We start from the raw sequence: 26,747 nt of genomic DNA on the forward strand, positions 1-26,747 counted from the left end.
TGGAAGTGTGAAGTCTTAACCACTGGACCGTCAGGGAAGTCCCTCTCTCCTTTTTCTAAATGATTTTTAGTGTGTGTGTGTATTTTTAGCTGCTTATTGATTTCCTGTTATTTTGGAAGTGTTAAATTGTAGGAGGAACCTCGTCTAGTTCTCTCTGTTAGCCCTTTGTAAATGCAGTTTAGCTATTTTTCTCTTGCGGGTAGCTCTTTAATTACGTTTTCTTCTGTTTGCCACTGACCTTGGGTCAGTGTTTCTCAACTTTGACTGTATGTTAGAATCACCTGGGGGATCTTTTAGACATCCCGATACCCAGGCTGCATTTGGAACAATTAATCAGAACTCCAGAGGCAGGCCCAGGCATCATTAGATTCTAAAGCTCCCTGGGGATGCCAATGTACGGCCAAGGTTAAGAACCACTGCCTTGGATTTAAAGGAAAAAAATGTCCCCAACACATTGTCCTAGATGCTGAAGTGAAGAGGGACATTTAACCTGCGTAGATAACCATTTATGGCCCACAGGTTATAACTATGAAAATGGAATTCCTCAGATTTTAAGGGCTGTATTCAGACAAGCTTATTTCTCAGTGCCACAGTCGGAATTCTTTGTTGTGGTAGAGGCAAGAAAAGAAAGACCAGGAAGGTATTGTGACTTGGCTGACGTCTGCATTCCTAGCCAGAAGCGCTTTTTCCATCACCGGGTGCGGTGACAGCCTTTGAGCATGGTGAAAGCTTCCAGGCTCCAGTGATTAAGTCATTATCCACAGGAGCCAGTCTTGACCAGAGTAAATGATCAGGACAGATGCTCTGACTGTGTCCAGAGGGAATAACCTTCTAACGTAGTCATGGGCGCCTATGTATTTGATGGCGTTTCTTACAGAACCTACTTGACCACTCAAGGTGACTTTTGTTTCATGTAGGGAGACCCAGGGCGATTGAAAAGGTAAATTCAAGGAACTTTTATATAGGTATGTCAAAATTATTTTGAAAATATGTATCTGGGGATAATAATACTTTGTAAGTAGCAACATTTTTAAGGGATTGTGTCAACAGCATATGGTTCACAAATTTTTTTTTTTTTTCACTTTATAAATGCAAGATTCTAACCTTGTGATGCTGGAATTGCTCAAGTATGTACTATTCAAGGCTGAACTTCAAAGATTTAGAGCTTTCTTTCCTAAGCGAGAGTTAGAGAATCATGATCCTGGGGGGCGTGGGGGGCAGCCTACAAGGTTCTGAAGAGGACTGCAGCTGGGAGCAGAGCGTCTAACAACTACTGCAGCTTCTCAAGTTCCATTACATATGCTGGGGATGTGACTTCGTTTACCGAGGGACCATGGGAAGAGAATAGGATTCTGTCCACTGCAAGTAACTGAATACCAGCAAAAGTGGTTGCGCAACGGGGGTTTCTTGCTCCCTCTACAAGAACACCTGGAGAGGCGTCCCTCCAGAGTTGGTTAATGCACCGGTTTAACCCTGCCCGGGCCTGGGAGGGCATCCCTTCAATTCGTGATTCCCTTGACTTTTTCTTTCTGGTCACAGGATGGCTGCTCTGTAGCCCCAAATATCATGATGTCACATGACAACATCAAAAGGCAGGAAAAGAAGGGGGCATTTCTCCCCTGGGTCTTATTATTATTTTAATCAGGAAGGAAAAGCTTTCCAGGAGCTCCCAGAAGACTTCTCAGATTTCAAACCTGGAGCCAAAAGCTGTGTTACTTATTCCCCCTCAAACCCATATTGGCAAAAGGCGTTAATTTACCGCGGTTGGCATAGAATAGGGGGTAGCCAACTCTTTCTGTAAAGCGTCTGATTGTGAATATTTTGGCTTTGTGGGCTACATATGGTCTCGGGTCCATACTCCTCTTTTTCTTCTCTTAGCCCTGGGAAAATGTAAACAAGCATGATTATATCTAGGGGTGTGTGCCAGGCATACACTCATCAATTGCTTTTCATCTCCTGAGGCTGGTGGAGGGGCCCACCAGCCCTGCCACCCATTTTCAGAACAAAACTGTGATTTTGTTAGCAAACTGAGTGGGCAGCCAACTGTGTTTGCCTCAATATCTAATTTGTAGACTTGTTGTAATGATTATTACATGTCATAACTAAAGAAAGCAAATAATGTAGTTCTGGGCACATCTTAGGCCCGCAGCCAAAATACTTATATTATTATTGTTATTTTGTATTATTGTCGTTGTTTAGTAATCTGGTTTCACCCTGTGGAATTCTGTCATCTAAACTCGGCTTAGATGCATGCATGGAATTCTGATTAGACTGTAGTAAAACATTATTTGGTGATTTTTTAGTTGATTCAGTTTTCCTCTGTTGTGGGGAAGTGTGGCCTCTGAATTCCATATCTCGTCCATTTATACAAAATCTTAAAGTTCTGAGATTATCATAGTAAGTGAAGTAAGTCAAAGACAAGTATCGTATGACATCACTTATATGTAGAATCTAAAAAAAAATGATACAAATGCACTTATTTACAAAACAGAAACAGAGTCACAGACATAGAGAACAAACTTATGGTTACCAAAGGGGAAAGGTGGCGGGGGGGAGGGAGAAATGAGGAGATCGGGATTAACATACATACACACTACTGTATATAAAATAGGTAACCAACGAGGACCTACCGTAGAGCACAAGGAACTCTACTCAATACTCTGTAATAACCTATATGGGAAAAGAATCTGAAAAACGATAGATACACGTATATTTATACTAAAGCACTGTGCTGTACACCTGAAACTGACACAACATTGTAAATCAACTATACTCCAATATAAAACAAAAATTTAAAAAAAAAGTAATTTGGCAATGGGCAATTTGATGAAGAAAAATTGGGATTTGAATTCTGAGGCCTTTAGTAGCCTTTTCATTGGAATAGAGTTATCATTCTTACTATGTTCGTCAGCTTAGACTAGGTTGCAAAACACCTCCAAATTTCAGTGGCTTAATACAAGAAAAATATTATCCCTTGCCCAAGCTCCGTGTCCCTAATGAATCGTCAGGAAACCCCACCCCTCTCAGTGACTCAGTGACCTGGCCTGATGGACGCTCCGCCATCGATGGTTGTACCATCTGGAGAAGATGGCCTTGTCACCAGTCTCCATGACAAGGGAGCACCTCACTGCCTCAGCCTGGAAATGACATATTTCACGTCTCATATTTCAGTGGCCAGAACTGATCACATGGGTCAATCCAGCTGCAAGGAGGGCTGGGAAATATGGGGGAGCAAATGGAATGCTGGGTGTGTATTACTGACCCTTTCACCATCCCATTGCTCTATTCATTTTCTTCAGAAGGAGAGAGTTGATGAAGTTGGACCATTATAACACGTGTAATTCCTAGTCCTTTACTTTCTATCTTGTCTTGTGTACACTTGTGATACACTCTTGTGTATCCCATTCTCACTTGTTTTCTCTTTATTTTTTTTTTTTCATTTTTAGATTACATTCTTCTTTTTCCCTTTTCTTATACGGTTTAGAATCTTGTCAAGAGTTTCTAAAGGTCACAATGAATTAGAAAGTGATAGAAGTGAGAAGGTGTGTCCCAGCTGGGTAACTACAGTGTGGAAATCTGACAGGATTTATCATTGCAAATGTCAAAAGCACCTTCTTTTGCTCTTTGCACACTCCTCTAACCCAGAGAGTCTCAATTAGGAGAGATGTTCCTCCCTAGAGAATATCAGGCAACATCTAAGAGCAGTTTTGCTTGTCACACAGGGTGGGGGTTGCTACCAGCAACTAGTGGGTAGAGGTCAGATAGGCTATTAAACATTATACAATGCACAGGACAACCTCCGACTGCAGAAAATTATCAGGGCCTGATATCAACAGTGTTGAGATAGAAAATGCTGCTTCTGTGTGGTACATATATATAATGGAATATTATATAAAAATAAAAAAGAATGCAATCATGCCATTTGCAGCAACATGGATGGATCTAGAGATGATCATACTAAGCGAAGTAAGTCAGACAGAGAAAGACAAATACCATACGATATCGCTTATATGTGGAATCTAAAATATGACACAAATGAACTTATCTACGAAATAGAAACAGACCCAAACTTATGGTTACCAAGGGGGAAGGGGGGAGAGTGATAAACTGGGAGATTGGGATTGACACATACACATTACTATATATAAAATAGGTAACTAATAAGGACCTACTGTAGAGCACAGGGGACTCTACTCAATACTCTGTAATGACCTACATGGGAAAAGAATCTAAGAAAGAGTGGGTATAGGTATATGCATAACTGAGTCACTTCACTGTACAGCAGAAACTAACACAACATTTTAAATCAATTATACTCCAGTAAAAATTAAAGAAAAAAAAAAAGAAACGGACTCAGACATGTAGTTGTCAAGGGGGTGGGGGAGGGGTGGATTGGGAGTTTGGGGTTCGCAGAGGCAAACTATCAGATACAGGATGGAGGAACAACAAGGTCCTACTGTACAGCACAGGGAACTATGTTCAATATCCTCGGATAAAACATAATGGAAAAGAATATGAAAAAGAAGGGATATATATATATATATATATATATGTATATCTGAATCACTTTGCTGTACAGCAGAATTTAACACAATGTTGTAAATCAACTAGTTGTCAAGAAAAGAAAAGAAAATGCTGCTTCTTTCTCTTACTAATTACTATCTTGAACCTTATTCTTGAGCAGCCTTTACGTATTTACACGAGCCTGACTTACTTCACACCTTTGTGGACTATATAAAGGTAAAAGTGTAAACCCGCACCCCTCCCCCACCCCCCCCACCCCCCGCCCAAGCACAGGTAGCTGGTTGACTCTTTTACAGACTTTGTGACTATGAAGTAGACTTCCTCAGGGTTCGGGTAGAATCTCTGAATGCAATTTCCACGCTTTACTTTCGTCCTTCTCAGGCTTTAAACATCTGTGGAGCTCCAGAATATTTCACGTTGTCTATCCACGTCGCCATTGTCAAAGTGTGATTTACTAAATAGCTAAGAATGTGACTCATACAAATGTGTAGGGAACATATATTGAATAATTACGTAATTCGTTAATGAGGATAGCAAAGCTGGTTCATGGGAGAAATCAAGACAATGAGGATTTACAGACACTGAACAAAGACTGCTGGCATAGGGTTGATAGTTAAGGTAAAAAACTTGTTAATCTTTCAGGGCCATAAGACTGTAACCGTTGAGGTTAGTTTTGGTAACAGACAGAAGTCATTTGCATCTGTACAGATGTTAATGCAAGTTAACACACAGCCTCATGGAGTCCGGGCCTTACTCAGTAGAAGACACCATGTCAAACAGTTAGAGAGTGCTCTGGAACAACGGTTCCCACAGGTAAGCCTGCGTCAGGATCACCCCCAGGACCTGTAGAAACTAGATGCGTGGACCCAGCCTCAGTTTTTCCTTCAGGAGGTGTGTGGCGGGGAGATCCTGGCGTGTCTAACAGAAGCCTCAGGTGATGCCGATACTGGGGATCCAGGGATCACACTTCAAGAACAATTGCTCTAATGTGTCCTTGAAAGACACAGCGACCTTCTGCCTTATTTTAAATTTGGATGTTTTTTTCTTAAGACCCACACAGGAAATATCATAATTGAGAGAAAAGAAAGAAAAAAAAAGAAAGTAGCCAGGGTAAGCTATCAAAGTAACTGGCAGCTCTCAGTGACTTAACACAAAATGCTGTTTCACTCATTTTATGTCAGATAAAATTGGATGAGTCTTAGACTACCCTCCTTCAGCAATGCCATGTAGGACACGTGGATTTTGAAGGTGTTTATGGCAGGAGAAGAGAGAATCAGAGATCCCAACGTGGGCTTTTCACTAACTAATTCCTAAACCAGAAGTGGCACCTGTCACTTCTACTCACATCCCATTGGCCAGAACAAACGGCAAGGGAGGCTCGGAAGTGTGGGGGAACTCGTGTATTCAGAGAGCGTCTGATGTCTCTGCCGCATGTTTCAAAAATACAACAAAGTTTGTAAATGTGTGCTTACCGTTCAAAGGACCCAAAGCATTTTAATGATGGTAATGATATTCTTGCTAAAATTATATTTGGATGTGCATATTTCACACTTAAGAATTTAGATTTCTAGGAGAGCAAGTAAGGGATAGTATAACCAAAGAAAAAGATGAAGTTGACTTAGGGAAGATTCTAATGCTCGAAATTGCTGTTAATGATTTAAAAAATATGTCTGGAGAAGAATAGTAATTCATTACATAGACAAGCATTGGTAGCCCCAAGTAAAACATACTTAAAGAGAGAGAACCATTAATTCTCTCACCATGATGATAAGCTCTTCTATTTCAGGACGCAGCAGGCTGTAGGTTTGGTGTTTGCAGGATGGGGTTCTAACTCTTGCCCTGCCCCAGTCTCCCTTATGGGAAAAACCTCTGCACTCACCAAACATTTACTTAAGGATTACAAGTTGCCACACTCAAGGTGAGAGGAATCAAGTGATTGTTAAAAGCTTTCCGTTTGGGACTGGTTGTTATGTAGCCTCGTGCATCACTTAGCTTTCTGATTCTCAGTTTACTTGTCTTTAAAATGGACCCCATTGAAATACTGTGAAAGTTAAATGGACACGAGCACAAAGTTCCTAAAAATCCCTGATCTCATGGTTCCTTTGTTCTTCTTTATCTTATACTTGTTAACATAGGCTAGAAAATCTATCATCTGGATCTTTGTTAGTTGTGGGAGGACCCACTCTATAGATTTGCCTGGGACTGAGTGGGTTCCCAGGGTGTGGATTTTCAGTGTTAAAGCCAGGAATGTCCAGGGCAATGCGGAATGAGTTGGTCACCGTATTTAGTGGAGCATTTTGGAACCTGACTATGGTCGGCCTGGGGGAGTGCCTATACCTTTGCTCTCTGGGGGAAAATAGTATCTAGGCTTTCTGACGACTCTTCTGTTCTTTTAAAGGGAAAGAACTTGGTTGGGAATGGCCTGGGATTTGTGTTGAGTCTTATTTTAAAGTAGGGCAACCTTATGTCTTTGGAACTTTAATTGATACTAGAAATTGTCCTGAGTTAACCTTCTCTACTGTAATTATCAGATCTTTAAACTCACTATAGTTTGGTCTGCTGAGCACTACACACCTATGACTTTCCTAATGCAGAGCTAGTAATCTGAGGATGAGAAGTTGCTGTCAGTGTTCATAGAGAGATGCTTGGTGGGACCGAGAGCTCTCCGTGTGAGATACAGACATCTGGGGTGATGTCTGAACTAAATGACCTTCCCCCTCGTTCCTGCCCACTAAGCCCTGTTATTCTGCCTTTGCGCCGCCCCTGCCTGGCCTCCTGTCTTCATCTGAGCTGACTGCTTTGTTTTGGAGGCCACGCGTCTCTGTGGGCGCTCTGACACCGCCTGCTCCCTTACGCGGCTGCTAAGCATCTCCCTCCCTTACGCGGCTGCTAAGCATCTCCCTCCGTTACGCCGCGGCTAAGCATCTCCCTCCGTTACGCCGCGGCTAAGCATCTCCCTCCCTTACGCCGCTGCTAAGTATCTTCCTGCAAAACACCTCTCATCATCCTCCTGCTCTAAAACTGCCGTTGCTGCTTCCTTCTGGCGCCACGAGGAAAGCCAGCTTCTTAGCTTGGAAGCTCTGCCTGACCTACTGCCTGACGGGCCACTGGCTCGAAGCCCTTTCACAATCCACACCTTTGCACCTGCCGCTCCCTTTGACAACACCCTTTTCCTTTTCCACCTGGACATTATGGACCCAAAGCCCTTTCACAATCCACACCTTTGCACCTGCCGCTCCCTTTGACAACACCCTTTTCCTTTTCCACCTGGACATTATGGACCCATCCTTTTGGACCCAGTTCAAGTGCTCTCTTCCCTGGGAGACTCCCCAGCAAGAGTTCCTGCCTCAGAGAGACCTTAGTACCTTTCTGTAGTGGTGGCTTCTTTTGTTGAAGGATACAGCTTGGGGATTTACAGAATGAGTGTGTGACTCCCTACTCTGCCTGGAATTACCTTTGTGCACCAACAGTGAACACTTCAGGAAGGACTCCCATTGCTAAGCCCTGTAATGGTGTTTCCTCTCTCTTATCCAATGCCTGTTGGCATGTTTGTCCCCCATGTTGAGCAGCATTCAACTGGGAATCCTCAGTGCTTGGCCCACCGTTCTGCATGATGCTTGAGTAAATGGAGGAGCCCAGTGTGGCCTTTTCATGGGGCTTCCTCTCCTTTTCAAACTACATCCTTTGCTGGGGCCTTGTTATCCCTAGTGTGGTCCCTGGACCTGCAGACTAGCAGCCTGGCGACCGCAGAGAGCTTGTTCGAAATTCAGGGTCTCCAGTCTCCCCCGAGACCTGCTACATCGCAATCTGCATTCTACCAACATCCCCAGAAGATTCAGAAGCGTGTTAAAGTCTGAGAGATACTGCTTTAGGCTCGTTTCAAGTTACGGTGCCATTACCACCTCTAACACAGTCACCCTTGAATGCGGGGTCCTTCAGAAGAGCTTACAGTTCTCCCTTCCTTCCTTCCTTCCTTCCTTCCTTCCTTCCTTATTCCCTCCCTCCCTCCCTCCCTTCCTTCCTAAAATGCACATTCATAGGACCTGCCCTAGACCTACTAAATCAGAATCCCAGGGCCACAACCTTTGAAACAAATACCCCAGGAGATTTCTATCAGCCTGAAGTCTGAGAACCACATCCCAGGGCATTTCTTAGCTGTTTAGTTGTCTCTGATTTCCACCAAAATGTGGACTTATGAGGCCTGTCGTCATACTTAGTGTTAACTCTGCTGAGGTCTGCGTCCCTCTTGCTCTCAGCTGTGCTGTCCTTCTCCTGTTGCCTCAGGTTTCCACCTGGCTTTCATCCCGTTACTGGAATATTCCTTTATCTTGCATTAAACAATGCAGTGTCTCCCGGTTTCAGGAAAACAGAGACGAGACATTTTTGTTTCCATCTGTTGCCTTTTCTGGTCATTGTCCGCGTCTGTGTGTGTGTCACTCCTTTTAGGTCCATCGTATGTTGCCACTGTCTCTGTTTGCTTCAGTTTCTCCATTTTCTCTGCGCCCATGCAACTTGTAGTGCCTCTAGTCTGGTATCTCTTCCCACTTCACCACCAAAACTCTTCTTACAAAAGTCACCAGAGACGTCTTTATTTTTTTATTCACTGACCTTTTTTTTTTTTTTTTGCGGTACGTGGGCCTCTCACTGCCGTGGCCTCTCCCGTCGCAGAGCACAGGCTCCGGACACACAGGCTCAGCGGCCATGGCTCACGGGCCCAGCCGCTCCGCCGCACGTGGGATCCTCCTGAACCGGGACACGAACCCGTGTCCCCTGCATTGGCAGGCGGACTCTCAACCACTGCACCACCAGGGAAGCCCTCACTGACCTGAGTGCTTTAAAGCAGACCTCTTAGAGGTTTGCAGCCCCATAAAAAAATCACGTATCATGGTTCTGACTTGCTTTGCTGCAGTGCGAAGCTGAGTGTGAATATCAGCCCCTAAGCCAGGGAGAAAATGGACCTCACTCTCGCTTTACTTGCCGACCCTCAGGGTAGGAAAGTACTCAGCCATGAGGGTTTTTATACTTAAGAACCCTACAGGTTTCCAGGGCAATTAGAACTTCTGTGTGGGGCTGAGACTCTGTTTGTGAATCATCATCTTTGGTTATTTTCAGTGATACAGATTAGTGTGTACCACCAGGGTAGCATGTTTCTGAAGGAATGTAAATTAAAAACTGGTTGACATTCACAAACAGTAATATTTTGTGAATATATTTTGGACCCTTAAATATAAAATGACTAAAAACATAGCAATATTGTTACCTACGGGTTATATGTTAACTCTGTTTGAAACATACTCGAGAAAAAGAGCTGAATTGTCTTGATTATTACAGTATGGGATGCATTAAAAAAATCATGTTTCACAAATTCAGGTTTACTGCAAAAATTTCTTTTTAGCATTAAGCTAGTTATTTTAATTCCTAATTCATTTAATTACCAAATTTCTTCAGGTAAATTATTGCCTATATTATTCTTGTGGAATTGATTCTGACTAGAATCTCCCCTTGTTTTATAGAATGCACTCATATTTGGGGTAGCTAAACAAGTCGTTATCTTCTCTTTGAGAACTGTAAACTACATCTTTAAAATTCAGTGGAAGAGTAGATGCTGAGGTTGAAAGGAGATAGAATAAGGAGGCACCAAAGGCAGGGCATCTTTCTGTTTTATTCGGGGGCACCTTTCAAAAAGATATATACATATTACCTTCCTTCTTCCTTCTTTCTCTCCCTTCCTTCTTTCCTTCTCTTTTTCACATATTCAGCAGACATATTCCAGGTGGTCCATTCGGTACAGTACAATGAAACAAACATGGTCCTTGCATTTAAGATACTAAGGGTTTAGCACGGGGCAGTCTTGTCACCAAATAAATAACACAACTTGCTAAGCATACAGGAAAGGTGAGGGTCTGATGGCCGGGGAGGGAGCGATGCAGATGGGGTGAGTGGAGAGCAGGCGGAGACTCACTAGGAGGGACCTTGCTGGAGCTGAATCTCGAAGGGGCAGCAGGTGTCCTGGGCTGCAGCATCAGGAGCGCAGAGGCAGACGTAGTTCGGGCACTGCACCCTCACCAGCGGGACCCCGAGGTGTCTTGAGGGAGTACTGACAGACGAGGCTGGGGAAGTCTGGGGGAGTAAGGGGGACCACAAGTCTGGATTTTAGTGACCACACGGCTGTCACAGCTGCGAGGACCGTGGATGGGAGAAGTGCAGTCCTGAAAGGTGGGAGATCATTGAGAAGATCCGAGCAGACTGCAGCTCAGACTCACATCTAGCCTGGGATTCGGCGTTGGGAAGTGGCCCGGTGTCCCAGAAAACGTGAGCACGGGTGAGGGGCACAGGGAGAGGACGGGCTGGGGATGGACCCTTGGGTCAGGGCAGACTTCGATGGGGAGAGTCGAGGCAGAGTCGCTTAGAGAACGAGGAGGAAAACCTGTGTGGTACAGACTTAAAACGCCCACTACCTTGTCCAGCTACTTGTAAGAAAGCCCTATTTCTAGCGACACAACTCCTGTCCCCCCATTCCTTCACCTCCCGGAGGCACTCAGAAAGGGGAGCACCCCGTTTCGTCGTGACGGCTGCTGAAATGACGAGACGAAAGCTTTGACTTCCCACCACCGTTTGCCCCTGTGTTACCGGCTCCCCGTGGCCCCCATGGGCCCGCGTGTGACATGGTTTCTGAGCCTCCAACCTGCACGCGGGCACAGCCAGCAGCACGTGGTCGCAGTGGGACGGAAGGAGTGAGAGAAGCGACTTCCCCTTGACCTCATCCCTTCCGCCTTCCACAGACGTTTCTTTCTTCCACGTTTTACAGCCGACTCTGCGTGCATTGTTGGGTCCATGCACCCGAGGGGTGGGAGACGCAGCTCCGGGGCCGCTGAATGGCCTTGCTTTGTCCAGAGGCATGTTTGTCCGACTGTTTCTGGGGCCCGACAGGGTCGTTTTTGTTCTGGGAAGAGTTGGTTTGAGAAAGCGGGCTGCTGAGAGGGCCGTCTCCGGGGCTCCCGGGAGCTGCCTTTCACCGCCCCGAGGCGGCCCTCGCCCGGCAGAGGTCATCCAAGGCCGCTGCAGTCTGTCCCCAGCCTAACTCTGATAGTCACGGAAACTGTCACCAACTTAACCGGCTTCGTAGTAGCCAGGAAGGAGCCCAGGCCAGCAAGATTCCGTTTTAATTGTCAATCACACATTACAAAAAAAAAAACAACCCAGCTGTGTACCACCTTTCAGAACTTTCCCTCCGTGGTTGGCAGTCAAACTGCTTTCTTTTGCAGAAAGCACGATGTCAATTTTAGTCAGAATTTACGTGTAGAAATTAGAAATCAGGCAGTTTGGAAAGGAAGGTGCAATTAGTGAGGTTTTCAGCTCGCATTTGGAATGAATCACACACGTTTGGGATCGCAATGTGCAAACATCGTGCTGCATTTTCCTTCTCGGGCCCTCCCGCTTCCTCGCAGACCCCTGGGCACATTGCAGAACCCTTTACAGGCTGGCTTTGGATACAGTCAGGGAGAACGAGAGGCCCTCTGCCTCAGTTATTAGCAGGGAGCAGGTTAGCATCTTCTTGATGGGGGCATGGACCCTGGTCTGCTGACCTGTGTCGCAAGAACACTCCAGCAATGAGGAGATGCTTGGCTGCTCTCTGTGGATTCCAGAACACGCAGTCCTACCATAAAATGACAGCAGAACACAGTGTGCTATCGAGTGCTACTGGGTTTGTGTTGAGCCATCTACTTTTCCCCGAGGGCCATGATAAGGATGGTTTCTTCCAGTGAATTCTAGGCCCGCAGCCTAAAGGACTTCAGGTTCAACTCCCAGTTCTACCCTGTGTTAGTTTGATGGCCTTGGGTAAAGTTCTTAACCACTCCGAACTACAGTTTCGTCTTCTTTACGTCTCTGTGCCAGGGATATTTTTTCCCTGTATGTGTCACCCTGTGTGATTGGGTCCCGGCCTCGTTTCTGGGCATCTCTTGTCCTCCATGGAGTCTGGGCTCCCTTCCACTTAGACTCTCCTCCAGTCCCTCACTTCCCCACATCTACACTCTTGTCCTTACTGCTTTCCTTCCCTTTCCCCTTAGAATGTTCTGTTCTCCATATTTGCCTTTTTTTTTTTTTTTTTTGCGGTATGCGGGCCTCTCACTGTTGTGGCCTCTCCCATTAAGGAGCACAGGCTCCGGACGCGCAGGCTCAGAGGCCATGGCTCACGGGCCCAGCCGCTCCGCGGCACGTGGGATCTTCCCAGACCGGGACGCGAACCCACGTCCCCTGCATCGGCAGGCGGACTCCCAACCACTGCGCCACCAGGCAAGCCCCCATATTTGCCTTTAAGAAATCATGTTTTTAAGACTTAGCTCAAATGATAGCTCAAGGATAAAGTTTTCCCCAAAGGCTCCTTACTATTCAGGAAAACATGCTGAACGTACAGATGAAATTATATGATGTCTGGGATTCACTTTCAAGAGGTCTAGCGGGGGCAGGGCTGTAGATGAAGCAAGACTGGCCCAGAATCCGTAATTGTTTCATCAGGGTGATGGGTACTTAGGGGTTCATTAGATGGTTCTCTTTTGTGTATGTTTACATTTTCGTATAATAAAAGGCAAAAGAAAAGTTGTTTTAATCACCCAAACCAGGGGTGATCTACTCCCGCACATGTGTGCCGCTTGCTTGTGGCCGTTCCTTTTGACATCTGCTTCCTGTTAGGGCAGTTGATTAACTAGCTCAGTAGTTAGAAGACCATGCATCCTCATTTGTTCAGGACAGTCTTGGGCAACTCCTTTGTCCTGCATTCCATCTGGTTTAGCATTTACCCCAGATTTTTTATTTTTTAAAGTAAACTGTCATTATTTAGTAGATGCATTAGAACAAGCCAGGATGAGCTTTACAGACGACCACTTGCAGTTCTTGGCTTCTGCCATGATCTCAATGCGTGCGTGGGGTTTAATGCGGCAAGCGGGATTTTATGTTAAGGCGCAGACACAGCAACGTCTTAGGTCTCCTGTCCTTGCCTTTCATGGAGAGAGAGCCTGCAGGGTGCTTGCTTCCTGGTAAACCCGAGCGGCCAGGGTTGGCTAGTTCCTTCCTGTCCTGGGGGGGAGGCCAGTATTTGTCATCCCTGTGGTCCAAGCTGTGGTCTGTGAGACCTAGCGTTAGGGGCTTGATGGCTCAGAAACTGACTTTTAAGTGAACACGTGCCGAGAAAAATAATTCTGCTTGTGTCGTTTTATAGTGTTCAGCTAATCAGTACGAAGTATTTTTCTACATTTTGCTTTAATGTACATATGTATATACATACATATGCGTTTTAATACATATTTTGAAGAAAACAGGTTTGAATTATATAGGTTCACCACGGTGAAACCAATCTGCTGATCAATAAACAAATATTAACATATTGTATAATTTTTATTGTTTTTCATACTGTCTTTCAATCACAAAAGTGTCCCTATTTAGGTGATAAAGTACATGATCACCATACTCCATAGTCCAGAAAATGGACTCTGAAATTAAATTTTTGATCCCAAACCCCAGCTCTGGGGCATGTGAACTATTTCCCCTATTAGAGACTGGTTCTCTCATTTGTAAAATGGAGATGGTAATAGTTGACTATAGAATTTTCATGAAGATTAAAGGAGTTGTTACATGTATAATATTTAGTATAGTGCTTTCCCATTTATAAACACTCCATCACTGCTAATTATTATTTTTAGTTTGGTATCTTTTTATATCCTCTGCTAGATTATATGCTCACTTAAGAGAGGAGACGTTTTGTTTACTTTTAGAGACCCCCCTCACAGAGCCCGGCACATAATAGCTCCTCCTTGAAAATGTTTGTTGATTGAATAATGAATGTCAGACAGCTCTTTTAAATGACTGGGACCATTTCTGAGCCGCAGTCTGTGCGTGTGAGATTGAGCGAAGTCCATGCAGGAATTCCAGATTCATTCCATCCTCGTTGGGACCCCAGCTGGGCTAACTGAACTGGCTACCACAAACACCAAGTCTTAAATAAAATGCTGTTACTACATTCTATAAATTGACAAGTTACAGCCTGCCCGCTTAGCTCCCTTATTTACGTTTTTACCATCCTCTTGCATTTTCTATCAAAAGCAGCCTCATTTGACCTTTAAAGCTCAGCAGAGGCAAACACTTATTCATCTTGCTTTAAGATCCCCAGTGTATGTACCTTCATTCAGATGTTTGTTAAGCACCCTGCGATCTGATTAGCAGCAGGTTGAAAGAAGGAAGGCCGCCTTCTGGTGCTCCCTCGTGCTGACTCTGTTGACTATACAGCGGAGGAGCAGGGGCTCAGGCGGAGGGTTCGCCCATCCTAGCGATGCTGCTCTGTTCCCGTTCCTCTCGGCCGTTTTCCCTTCTCCTTGGAAATGGGCTGCCCTCCTCTTTTACCCCCTCCCTGCCAGCACCTCTTTGCCTCTTATGTTAAAGGCACTTCATAAACAGTGGTGCTAAAAAATTGTAAGAGGCTAGTTAGTATGGTTACTTTTATTAGGATCTCCGCTTTCCCAGCAAGTTTCTGGATCTTTCTCCCCATCCCGTACCTCGATTCCTCGGCCAATTCCTTTGTGGAATTCACTTCTCAAGCCATCGGTGCCACATCCCTTCCAGTGGTTTGAATCTAGGAAAGACCTTGCACCTGCTGTCAGAGCAAAAGCAAAAATCCTGTGCTCTCCGCATCCTGAGTTGAAATCTCACAGACTTGGTGTATGGGTTAAATGCATTATTCACAGGACTAATTATATGTCCTACAACAGCCTCAGTTTGCTCATCGGTGATGGATAAGATGACTTCCACTCCCTTAAGGCCTGTTTCAGCTTCAAAGATCTGTGACTCACTTGTTATCAGTTAAATGGGCATTTTGTAGGAAACTCCCCGTTGGAATACTGTGTATCTATAAAAATAGATTCAGAGCTGTAAACAGGTGAACTCCTGATACGCCATCTGTTTTGTTAAGGTAGATTCTGCCATGAAATCTGTTAAAGGCACTGTTATCAAAGCAGAAAAGTGCATCCTCGTATTTACATGGATTTCAGTAAGGATCAGTAATGACTCATGAACGGATCATCTGACTGGACACCACTCTGTCCCTTCTGGTCACTGCTCTACTTGAAGCTGGATATCACTCAGCCAATTGTCTCCTCACACCTGCATCATCTGGCAGGTGTAAAGGTTGCTCGATCAGGCAAAGACTATGGGATTAAGAAAAGGAAGAGTGACCATTTATAACAAACATACATAGGAAAAGACTAGAAAATGTTGGAATCTGTGTTTTAATGCCTCTGAGGGAGAAATCCTGAGCTCGTGTGGTGTTATATCTAATACTGAAAAGTACCTCCTTGGTCTGCTCTGCAGGCATCACGGCTGTTTGGCGCTCATGGGCTGATGTTTGTTAGGAAGTGGGAAATCTGTAGCCAGGAAGGTCTGGGATGATCGAGGGGGAAGAGGAGGAAAAGGGGTTGTTTGCAGCTCTGAAATGCCATTGTGGTGAGTTTCCTTTCATTGTGTATTGATCGGTTCTTCTAGAGGAAAGCTCTGGACTGAGTCCCTTTCCATGTTCACTGCTGCTAGGTTGACGATGAAGCAACGGTTTTAGACTTGCACTTTTTGGTGAGACAACTGGGACCATCCTGGAAACACTCTACTACAGAAATGTGAATATGCTCATATCTGTGAACAGCAGTACCTCTCAAATCTTGGTTGCCTGTCCAATCCTTTCCTGAAGTTTTAGATTTAAACAGACAGCTGTTTGCTGGGTGCTCCCTCAGCCTCACTCTACTCCAACCCAAGCTCATCTCTTCCCATCTTTTCGAATTTGCCTCTCCTGTGTTCTTGTTCTCAGCTGGGACCTGCCTTTCCTCTTAGGAAGACCTTTTCAGTGCAGCTCATTTTTCCGGCTCTCCATCTTTACGGTTTACCGATCAAGTCCAGGCTCCTCTCTTCTCTCACTTGGACATCCACGGTTATCTCTCAGCCACTTTTTCTGTCTCCAGGCTTGTTCTCCATCTCCATCTGCTCTCCATGTGCCACCAGAATGATTAAAGAAGTCATTCAGCAACCACTTACAGACCAGTCGCCCTCTTTTCAGGGCTAGGAATAAAACAGTGGAGCAACCACTGTTTCTGCTCTCACGGAGCTTATTTTCTAGTGCTGAAGACAAACAAAGCCATGTCACGTACACAGACAAATAACTAACATGTTTATAAACTGCACTGCATCACAGAGGAAACAAACAAGGATTCGAGGTGGAGGATAAAAGGGTGGACACGCTTCGCTGTGTGGATAAGCAAGGCTGTCCTTGACGATGACATTGAAGCTGAGATCTAAAGCATGAGAAGGAACTGGAATGGAAAGATGTGGGGAAATCAACGTTCTGGGCAGAAAAATGGTTTGTGCAAAGACCCTGAGATGCGTGAAAGCTTGGGGGGCCTCAAAGAACTGGAAACTGGAAGAGAATGAGAGTGGTTTAAGGTGGGATCAGAGAAATGGGCAGGAATTGTCTCACACAAGGCCTTGTAGCCTATAGGAAGGAGTGCATTTTACCCAAGTTCCATGCAAAGCCGTTTAGGAATCCTAAGCACAGGAGCAGTTTTATCGAACTTACATTTCATGATTGCTCTTGCTTCATGGAGCATGGGTTAGGGGAGGATGAAAGAGAAAGTGTGGAGGCCAGGGAGAAGGTGGTTCCGGTCCAGGTAAGAGGTGACAATGGTGTAGACTGAGGCGTTAGCCAGAGAGGTGGAGAAAGGAGCAGGTTTGGAATCACTTTGGGAGGTAAAGTCAATGGGATCTCCTATTTGACTACACATGAGGACAAAAGAACAGGAGGAGGTTAAGGACAGCTGGTTTGAACAAGTGGGTGGAGGAGGTCATCTCTTGAGATGAAGAAGATTTGGACCCTTCTGTCTTCCTCGCCCACTTTTAAGGACTCATGTGTTTAGACTGGGTGAATGCAAACAATCGAAGGGATCCCCGTCTCCCGTAAACACGGCAGCAAAGTTCCTTTTGCCGCGTAAGGTCACATGTTCACAAATTCTGCGGATGAGGAACTGGAAGTCTTTGGAGGGTGGGAATCTTCTGGCTACCCCAGCATGTGATTAGAGTAAAATGAGAAAAGTGTCCACAGTGGTGTTTGGTGACCTTGACAAGAGCCTTATCAGGGGTGCGATGGCAAGGGACAGTAGATCGTGGTGGGTTGAGCAAAGAAAGGAGAAGTTAGGAAGTAGAAACAACGCAGTACTGTGCAGACAGCTCTTACCGAACAGGAGTTATGAGCGGAGGGGGATGTGAATAAAGTGAAGCATTTGTTACGGCAGGTGCAGGAGCCTAGCTGTGTGTTCACAGGCATAAACCAGACGAGAGTAGCATGATGGCGATGCTGGGGAGCGCTGTCAGAGGAGCAACACCTGAGGCGCTGGAATCCTTCCTAGGACGGGAGTGGATGGATCCAGAGGCAAGTGGAGGCGGGGGCCTCGGATGGAGAGGACTTGCCTACTCTGTAGAGAAGGGAAGGAGGAGAAGATGGACGCTTCGTGACCCTGTGTTGGGAGACAGGTGAGGTCTCATCGCGCACCTTCCATTTCTTCAACGACGTAGGACACAGGGCCACGGTTGAAGACAGAACTGTGGCCGCACCGGTTCGCCGCTTCTAACCTTTCCGTGGTTCCGCCTGCTCACCTCTGATTTCGTCTCCTGGCTCCGTCGCCTCGCGTGCTCCGTACAGCCGTGCCTCTCCTCTCTGCTGCTGACCAGTGTTTGCTCGCTCCCTTTACTGGGATGCCTTGCCTCTTCCTCTCCCCGCCCCCTCCCTCGACCTCTGTGCACACCTCTGCAGGAGCCAGCCTGAGACACACCTTCACTTAGGTGGGTGAGTTGCTCAGGTTCTCTCAGAGCTCCCCCGTCACGCTCCTGTCACTCCGAGTATAATTACTTGCTGTGTGTCCGTCGTCTCTACTAAAACCTGAGTTCCCTGAGGGCAGGGGCATGTCTCTTTCATCTCTGTTTCCATAGCACCTAGCACAGTGCCCGCACATCGTGAAAGTGTTGGTTGCACTCGATAGTCTCCTAGCAGGTAAACTGATTGAACATATATCAAAAAATATCAAAGTAGGATAGAAAAATACATCCATTCACTGCCCAGGAACTGTAACGCTGCTCTTCACTGACTTGTTGTCGCTTCATTCTGCCCACTCCTCACAGCTGGATCTCCGCGAGCTCAAGCACCCTGCTTAAGATTACGGCTTAGTCATCTTTGTGTTGCCGTTACTTGGCACAGGGCAAAGCCTGTAGGAAGCTAAAGATGCTTAATGATTTCGTATTATTTTCAAATGATTTTCTGTTTCTCTAGAAGCTGTAGTATCTAGCAAATCTTCCTTTCCAGGGCATGTTCTCTGATCAGCCTTTAGAGCAAATGTGTCCGATACAACCCTCATTTGGATCTCTGTTCGTTTCAGAGGTCTTGGTTTATTCTAAGTGGGTTGACTCTAAGTTCTGTGAAGCTGAGTGACTTAGCACATTGTTTTTCAGCTTGTTTTTTTTTTTTTTTTTAAGTGTCAAACATATTTCACCCTTGCTACTAAGGCATGCTAGCTATGCAATTGGTCACTTAATAATTACATATAAATAGACATCTTCACAACCGGTGTTTGCAGTGCTTTGAATGAAATATTTTGCAACTAAAAAAAAGTTTACGAAACTGTGGTTAGTGTCTGCAGAAAATATTCACAATAAAATGCTAAGGGATAAAAGCAGTATTAGAACTGCGTACACAGTGGGGTCTTAATTTTATGAGGAAACTCTATATCTGTGTTAGTATATATAGTTATAAGTATGTATACCAAAATGTCTGCAAAGTCATGCACCAAAATATTAACGCTGGCTTTGCCTGGGTGGTTGGAATTTATTTGGGTAATTTTAACTTCCTTCTTTGTACTTTTCTTTATTTTCTGAATCTTTATATATAATAAATATTTTCTACTTTTGAACTCAGGAAACCTATGGTATTTGTTGTTAAAAGTAACCCATTATTCTTTAAGCCTCCATGGTAAGGTATCTTTTTAAATTTATTTTTATTTTTTATTTTGGCCAGTGATGGAGAGAGCAAGAAACAGGAGTCCTAGATTTGAAATGTGTTTTTAGCCAAGAGGACTTAGAGAATGAAGGTTAATGTACACGAATGATTTTTGACCCAGGAGAGGATTTGCAGATGACTTAAAATATAAGAATATGATCAGGGCTCAGGAGATTTTCAAGCGGTGCCCCGTCAGATCTGCTGGACTCCAGCCTCAGCAGATGTTCCAGTGGTTTCTTAGGAGGGCCTCTGTCTACCCTGGTATGTGTGATTGCAGCAAGACTGTCTGAATACAGCTCGATCCCCAAGACCAAAATAGTCCAGTGAGTCACTTGGATATATTCTGAACCAAAGATTTAAAAACCAAAGCATGCAAATGGCCCTCCTGCCTCAGCTCAGAGTGAATGTCAGTTAGTTTTGATGGCACGGCTACCAAAGTGGCTATTGCTCAAGACAGAGTCTTGCTGGAGTGAAGACAGATGGCTATCAACTCTACTTCAATTAAAAATAAATAAATAAAAAATTAAATTAAAAGACATTTAAAAAAAAAGATAGATGGCCCCTTCTTTGTGGGTGAGGACTCCATGTTACAGTGTATTATGGTATGCTATGTTATTTTCATTACTCTTTTGTATTCTCTGTGACGTTTAACACAATATAAGCAACATGCAAAGTGCTGGATAAAGGACAGACACCAAAGCAGAGGAGAGTAGTGTTATCAAGCACGGGCTGAGCAGGGCGCCATGCACCTGACTGGCTGGGACTGCCCGTCTTCACACCTCTTGTCTTGGTTTCATCGTGAACAGTATCCTCTTTCACTCTCAAAAGTGTCCCGTGTGGGACGGTCATTTTATTGGGTCACCCTGTGGCCGAGGTGGCTAAGTAAAATCTAGAGCCGTGTTTTCATCTCTGTCTGAACAGCAGTTGTCTGCCTGGCAGAAATTTCAGGGCCATGCCCAAGGGCACACGCTTTTTAATGCCACACCCTCCTCCCTACCCTGCCCTGACTGCAGTAGATGCCTTTGTATTAAGCCTTTTCAGATAGATAAATAGAACTGTTGAAGGAACCCTGGAAGATTAAAGCTCTGGACAAGTTGATCTCTTTCTGTAACCACAGCTGGGCCAGATGGTGGTCATACTTCTAGGACTCTGAGCGCTGCATTTGGAGCCAATGGGATAAAACCCTGAAAACACATTGAAACTGACAAGCTGCCTTGACTTCTGTTCTTTGGCTTTTAAACCATAGATTTTCCTCTTCTTCATAACAATTTGCTCTTCTGTTTCCCCCATTCCTTTGTAGACTCCCTCTCGGTCCCCTTTTCCTTTAGAAGAATGAGTGCTGAACGGCAGCATGGCTAATTCGCTGAGGATTTAGCCTCCCTTAATTGCCCTAGGAGCCAGGAAAATCAGTCTCTGGAAACAAGCTCAAGGAGGATTCACACTGAGACAAGCATTTGTATTCTGACAAAGGCTGTGCACTTTTCTGTTCCTGCCCTAGGAGCAGAGGTATAATAAATGAAATTGGGAAAAACTTCTGCATATTCTGAATTAGGGTTTAAGTTCCTGGAAACCTCGTGTGCTCTGTAAATTTAAGATTAAGGATTGTGCTGGTTTAGAACAAAAATGGTTCTAACATTTTCTTGGGTCCACGCGCCCTCTGAGAAAAGATGATAGCTGAGGATCCTCTCCCCGGAAAATTAGGCATGTGACACACAAAGAAAATTCTCCCTATGATTTCGGAGGATTTGTGTTGCCCAGTTCACTCTACGGATTGTAGGTTAACGCAGCAGATCCAGTTGGTCGCCGCTCGGATATCCGTGCTATGTCGCCGCCCTGCCTTCTTTGTATCAGTAGCCCTATTTTCTTCTGGTATGTCACCTCCTCCATGTGTTTTGAGGAGAGGCCCTGATCCCAGCGCCCAGATGGAGGTGATAGGGAGGATGGTTGTTCTAAGCCAATCACGATGGTCCCACGCCTTTTTCCAGAGATGGTTCTGGCAAACGTTTGTGACACTTTGTTGGCATCTTTATGCTGGGGAGCTTTGGGGCAAAATCTCATCACTCTTAAAATGAGAAACATACAGTAGTATGCAGAAAGCCATCTTGACACTCTTTCTGAGGTATTATAGCAAATAAGAGAAAGCAAGCAAATGAGAGAAAGCAAGAAGAACTCGGTGGAAATGGATTGGAATGGGCCATAAAACATGCACATGGAATGTGTGTATGTGTATTCATATGCAGAAGTGAATACCTATGTGATTTTTTATGTCGGGTGTATGTATATTTGTATGTTTGTATCTGTATATGTGCACACACATTGATATATTTCCTGCCTCTGATCGATTGATTGATGAAAGGGCCAAGAAGAAGTGATATAAAGTAACAGTGAACACACCTAGTACACAGATCTCAACACCATTGCCCACTGACAGGAAGCAAGTCTCCTTGCAGAAATTCCAGGGATGGGTCTTTACGGGGAGGGGGAAGGGGACGCTGGGACGAAGTGAGACAGTAGCACTGACATATACACGCTACCAAATGTAAAATAGATAGCTAGTGGGAAGCTGCTGCATAGCACAGCAAGATCAGCTCGGTGCTTGGTGACCACCTAGAGGGAGACGCAAGAGGGAGGAGATGTGGGGATATACGTATGCATAGAGCTGCTTCACTCTGCTATACAGCAGAAACTAACACAACATTGTAAAGCAATTAGACTCCAATAAAGATGTTAAAACAATTCCAGGGGGACTTCCCTGGTGGCGCAGTAGTTGAGAGTCCGCCTGCTGGTGCAGGGCACACGGGTTCGTGCCCCGGTCCGGGAGGATCCCACATGCCGCGGAGCGGCTGGGCCCGTGAGCCATGGCCGCTGAGCCTGCGCGTCCAGAGCCTGTGCTCCGCAACGGGAGAGGCCACAACGGTGAGAGGCCTGCGTACTGCAAAAAAAAAAAAAAACCAAAAAAAACAATTCCAGGGATGGGGCATGAATTGAGGTGTAACCAGAGGAGCAGGTCGCTTTTCTCAGGCTGGGGCCGTAACCGAGCCTTTGGAAGAGGCCATCCCACCATTCAGCTAAGTGGCTGCTTTTGAACAATGAGGTTTGTGATCAAGCCGGCGGATCCCTTGGTCATACACTCATTGTTGCGCCTCCTTGGACATAAACTCAGCCCCTTGGTTTGCTGCAGTGTGGTGTGGGCTCCCACGCTGGTAGGTCAGGCATTCTTACGTCCTGGGCTGTGCGCACGCAGAGGCGTTCCGTGCAGAGAAGGCAGACCCGCATTTGGAGTGGGTTGCTATGGATTCCAGTAAGCATTTTGCTGTCTCCTCCTTCCCTTCAGGGTGCAAGTGGTCTGTCGGTAATTAACCTTCCACCAAGGGGCCGGCTGATCCCCTTGAAGGTGCTGTAGGGATTGACATCCATCTCCACTGCTGGTTGGTCAGACATCCCCAGTGGCAATGGCTAGGTCGTTGGTAAGAGGGGGCCCGTATTCTGGACCCAGGCGTAGCCTCCCTCCCTGCCACCTGAGCCGTCCCATTCACGGGTCCCTTGTGCCAGCAGCGGAGGCACTGAGTGCAGGAGGCTGGCTGATGTCCATAGGAGAGTCGTGCATTCTTCCAAGCGCCCCTCAAGCACCGGGGCTCTGCTGATTCCCACGGCTCCAGGGCAGGTCCGACTGCACCACAACCTACACATACTGACTCCGAACTCAGAGCTTGAAATAGAGGCTTGTGTACAACAGACTTGTTTGTCAGTGCGACCTCAGTAAGGAGGAGGGACTAGTGGATGAAGCAGGGATGGAGGGAGAGCAGCAGACCGACAGCTAATGTTTAACACCATCTCTAAGAGCCTCGGAAATGAACCTCAGAGTCGTTTGCCCTGCGCACCACAGGGGTTTCATCACTCCTGTCCAGCGTGGTTTGCTGATCACAGGTGGCCCCAACATGCTCGAGCCCCCAGCTTCTGCGTGTCGGCAGGCCCAGCAGCTTCCTTGGTGTCTGAGAACTCTTCCAGCAGGAGCCCAGAGACGAGAGAGGAGGTACTTTGGCTCCATCCGTGTGGAAGCTGGTCAAAACCTCTGCTGAACTGGAAAGCCACGTGAAGAAAGGAAGTGGGTGGGGGGAGGGTGGGGAGATGGGGGGCGGGGGGGAGGGTGGAGAGATGGGAGGGGGTGGGGGGGAGGGTGGAGAGATGGGAGGGGGCGGGGGGGAGGGTGGGGAGATGGGAGGGGGCGGGGGGAGGATGGGAAGATGGGAGGGGGCGGGGGGGAGGGTGGGGTGATGGGGGGCGGGGGAGGGTGGAGAGATGGGAGGGGGCGGGGGGAGGGTGGGGAGATGGAAGGGGGCAGGGGGGAGGGTGGAGAGATGGAAGGGGGCAGGGGGAGGGTGGGGAGATGGGGGCGGGGGGGAGGGTGGAGAGATGGGGGGGCGCCAGACTTGTCTCATGCACACACTCCGCTCCAGATGGTCAAGGAAGGAAAATTCAGAGTGTGGGCAAAGCACACCTTCCTCCACCCTTATCTAGCCGTGATACCTTGGATTATTGCCTGGCCAAGTTCAGTCGTGTGGCGTCAGGCAGCCTGCAGCCTGGCTACCACAGAGCTAGGATATCCTCTTGAGTCCCGGGGATAAAGACTGGGAGGGGTTTTGAGCTGAGCTTCACGTTCAATGTATGCGTCTCCATTTTTCTTCCCGGGTCAGATCAGGCTGTGTTTCAGCTTGTGCTTGCACACACATTCAGTTCACTGAAAAACGATGTGGCCGGTAAATGTGCAGAGGGACTGTGGTGTGGCCGGTGATCCCAGCCTCTGCCGGAATGTCCAGAACAGGTTGCTTCCTGCCGGAAAGAGACTCCAGTAGCCAGAGCGACTTATTCTATTTCAGTAATAAATCTTAGCCCTAGTTAATGGCCTACGTATTCAAAGCAGTGTTAAATATGACAGAATTTCAGTACCACCTTAGAATGTGAACAGCTTCTCGGAGCCATATGTAACAGATTCTGACTGATGGCGAGACTATTTGGGGAGCTAAGCCCGGGAAATGTGCTTCTACTTTCTATAATATGTCTTTGGCTGCACAGTTACTTGGTGTTTGCTCTTCCCCGGCACAGAAGGGTTTGGAGAGTTAACCTGATATTCCCAAGTTGAAAGATTTCATACTTGATTTTGTAAAATTTAAGAAAAAGTCATTTAAAAGAACCATTCAGCTGTTTATGGAGCTTATTTTCTTGAGAGGTAAGCGTTCTAAAGAACTGAGTATCGTTTCCTAGAGTTTCACATCTCCCTTTGGCCCCTTCATGTTCTTTCACTTTCCTTCCACAGCACGTGGAACACCGTGGTTGTTCCTCTTGCTGCTTGTGGCTATCTCCGTGCCCCTCCTCTTTGTCATAAGACATTCTGTTCCTCCCACCAGCCCCAGCCTGTTTGCACCTTGGCACACGGGGAGAACAGGACTCTTTGCAGAGTCTAACCCCTGGGACGGTACTAGTTTCAGCTTTTCAGAGACCAAAGCCCTGGCCCAACAGGGCCCAGCTTTTGGATACTGAGGCAATGGGGAGAAGGAGCGATGCATTTAACTTCAGAGATGGTAGTCTGTGGCATAGAAGGAGGAAGCTCTCGTGGCATCTTTCACTATAGCCCCTGGGAGGTTTGGAAAAGTTCCATTTCATTCTTACTTTTTTGGATCCTGAAATAAGAGTCTGTAGGACAAGTCAGGAATACAGAGATTGGTAGGAGAGACAAAGAAAGGGAACAACTCAAGTCTCCCTGGAGAAAACTTAAACCTCCAGAGCAGGTAAACAAACAAAATGCTTGTTGGGAAAACAAAATCATTCGAAAGTAATAGGAAAAAAAGAATTTAAAAAATAGCGTTTCCTCCTGATTTAAGATAAAAAGCAATTAAGTGTTAGGGTGGAAAAGTTGGATCTCTAGCTTGGGCTTTGGGTTCAGACCTGGATGGGAATACATTCCTCTGTGTTTGAGTATCCAAATTTCCTAATGACCCACCCGCATGACCATATTTTAACTTAATTACCTCTTTAAAGACGCTGTCTCCAATTACGGTCTGAGGTGTTGGGATTAGGACTCCAACATATGAATTGTGTGGAAGGGGTCATTCAGCCCGTTGTACCCTCTGCTTTCAGTTGTTTTGGGTATAAACTCAGAAGAACTGCTAGATCGTACAGTAATTCTCTTTCTAATGTTTCGATGAAATAGCTTATTTCTGTAGAGTGACTATGAGACTCAAAGGCATATAAAGGGCACGGCATAGGGTTGGGCTCAGAAAATGTTAACTGTATTAGTCGTATAGGCCATAAACTAGTCTGACCACAGAATTTTCCGGCAAAGAAATCGAGTCCAGAAAAGTTAAGCAACTTATGACTCCAAGTTTCTAGTTAGCAGCACACTCAGAAAAAGAACCTAGGTTCTGACGACGTCAAGACTCTGGATACCACCACGCACCACTTCTTTCCAGTCCTTTAAAGACTGTTCTGTTACTTGTTATTAACTACTTACTGGCTTTTATGGCATTTGATTTTATTCTTCATGTTTTAAACTTAGTTTTCTGAATAGGTAATATATTTACATGGGTCAAATTGAAAAAGTATACAAAGATTTAAAGTCTATTGTCTTTTTCCCACTTTCGTCCTCCAATATCCTGGCTGCTCTCCCATTTGCAACCAATATTGCTATTTTCTAATGTGTTGCACCTACTTCTTCACTGAGTCCATCCCCTATTGTTGTACATTTGATGTTACGGGCAGTGCTGCATTGAATAAATTTGTACATGCATCATTTCAATAAGAGGGAGGTGTATCTGTAGGATATAGGTCTAGTGGTGGAATTGCTAGGACAAAGGGAATGTGCATTTGTAATATAGATTTTTGTCAAACCACCCACAATAGGGCTTATACCAATTTACACTTTTACCATCATCTTAGGGAATTTTAAATAACAAGGAGAAATTACTATACTATTCCAGACCCTACTTTATTTATCTAGTGATGGTTGTCTACATGAGGCGTTGGCAGGAGTCAAGGCAAAATCAGAGGACATTCCCCTCAGGTCAGGAACAAGTCAAGGACGTTCGATTTTGCTGCTTCTATTCAACAGTATATTGCCAGGGCAATTAGGCAAGAACATGAAATAGAAGCCAGG

At 45.7% G+C, this 26,747-nt stretch overlaps 1 protein-coding gene across 4 annotated transcripts in view; it reads left to right on the plus strand.

The window, feature by feature from the left end:
* MAP2K6 (mitogen-activated protein kinase kinase 6) overlaps positions 1–26,747 on the plus strand; it is a 137,874-nt gene that overhangs the window by 31,889 nt on the left and 79,238 nt on the right. Inside the window, exon 1 of one of the 4 annotated variants that reach the window (XM_049701914.1) lies at positions 24,242–24,354. The exons of the other annotated variants lie outside the window; for them this stretch is intronic. The gene's annotated coding sequence lies outside the window, so the exon portion shown is untranslated. Of the gene's footprint in view, positions 1–24,241; positions 24,355–26,747 lie in introns of those variants that run through there. 4 annotated transcript variants of the gene reach the window in all.

This window comes from Orcinus orca, chromosome 19 (assembly GCF_937001465.1).
Source record: "Orcinus orca chromosome 19, mOrcOrc1.1, whole genome shotgun sequence".
NCBI classification, from domain to species: domain Eukaryota; kingdom Metazoa; phylum Chordata; class Mammalia; order Artiodactyla; family Delphinidae; genus Orcinus; species Orcinus orca.